We start from the raw sequence: 1,951 nt of genomic DNA, 5'->3' as shown, positions 1-1,951 counted from the left end.
CCCAAATCCCACACTGCCTAAGGACGTTGAAATGCTTACTTCTCTATCCACCTCCCCACGACAGATGCCTACGCATCCATCAACAACTCAACTCCTCAAAAGAATAAAGTATCTGCTAATCCTCCTGGTATGATGGAGAACTGCAGGCCCAGAGAAAAGCTAAATACACTGTCTGCTCTGTGACGAGCCAGATTCCTAATCAATCATGCAGTCAACAGGGCTGACCGCACATCATCAATGGAGATGAATCGAGATGGTGGGTATGGTGCTGGTGCTGAGAAATATCAAAATGTTTTCCCCTCAGCCTGGTTACCTCCTTGTCATTGTTTTAGCAGTTTTCATTTCTAACACTAGATCAAAATTCTAAGTTACCCTTGACATCTGGGCTCCTGCTTCCTTCAGAGAGAACTCAGGTGTACAGGAAATGTTGTCCTCTGTTTAGGACGGGGTCTCTCCTCTGAGCTGGACCAGATCTAAGCCAGGCATGGCCCAGAGCACATTTCCTTCGAATAAAACAAAAGAAAGACCATAGCAGCAACCACTGTGCCTAGAGCTCCCTTCTGAGGAGATGCAGGGGTGTGGAGGGAACACCTTCTCCAAGCCCAGCCTTAAAGTCAGTTGTGGCTTTGCAGGGCTGTGAAGCATGTAGAGAAGCAAAGCTGCAGGTTATTTCCAATTTGGTTTTTGGAGATGAAGACTGGCTGGGTGGCCGGGTAGCTTCTCATCTACTCTGAAAACTAAACAGCACACTTTGCATATACTTTTCACTCTACCTTCTTATCCATAATCCCATTTTATTACTCTGTAACCCTGTAGATGTTAAAGTGGGCTGGGAGGAGCTAGTCAACTATTACTTTCGTTTGACAGATTAGGAAACAAAGACCAAGAGCATGTGTGATTTTATGATAGTTGCAGAGCTGGTTAGATGGCCCATCCAAGCCTGCAGCCAGGGAGCCTGATGTCCAGACCTCCTTTCTATCCACTAAAGCAGCAGTTCTCAGCATCAGCATCACCTGGGAACCTGCTAGAAGTGCAAATTCTTAGACCCTACCCCCGATCTACTGAATCAGAAATTCTCAGGGTGGTGCCTATGATCTGTGCTTTAACCAGCCCTCCAGGGGATACTGATGCACCTCAGGCTGGAGACTCAGTGCTGGGACTGGAGGTTGCACGTACTCCAAACTCTTCTCACACCTTTGCATTAAAGGGACCCTTCTTAACCCCTCGCGTTTATTTCCAGAGTGGTCATGAAATATGTACTTAGAAAGCTGGTAACTGAAAGCCTGGACCATTCAGGCTCCTTGAAATATTTTCTTTTAGTAAATTTCTAGAGCCAGCTCTCTGTGAGGCTTGTGCTGGTTAGGGATGGAAACCTCAGCTTTCCTTCTTACTTGATCTCTCTTGGAACCTTCTTGCCTCGGGTAGTTTTGTCTCCTAGGAACCACGGAAAGAAAGTGTGTCTACAAATACTCCCTTTAAATTCTCTTCTACCTGATACTTTCAATTTGTTAATAATTTTATACAAGAACAGTATATAAATATACTTTATTTTTTAAATATTTATTTATTTATTTATTTATATTTTTGGCTCCGTTGGGTCTTAGTTGAGGCACGCGGACTCTTCATTGCAGTACGCGGGCTTCTCTCTAGTTGTGGCGCACGGGCTCCAGAGTGCGTGGGCTCTGTAGCTGTGGTGCGTGGGCTCAGCATTTGCAGCCAGGCTTAGTTGCCCCACGGCATGTGGGATCTTAGTTCCCCGAACAGGGATCGCACCTGCATCCCCTGCATTGGAAGGCGGATTCTTTACCACTAGACCATCAGGGAAGTCCCTTAAAATGTACTTTAAAATTTAAAAAGATCTGACAAAGAGCTTTCCATACACACACACACACACACACACACACACACACACACACACACACACAAATTCACATGCAATTCTGGACCCCTT

Source organism: Globicephala melas, chromosome 11, assembly GCF_963455315.2.
Source record: "Globicephala melas chromosome 11, mGloMel1.2, whole genome shotgun sequence".
NCBI lineage: Eukaryota > Metazoa > Chordata > Mammalia > Artiodactyla > Delphinidae > Globicephala > Globicephala melas.
The sequence above is the reverse complement of the archived record's forward strand: the minus strand, read 5'-3'. Positions refer to the sequence as shown.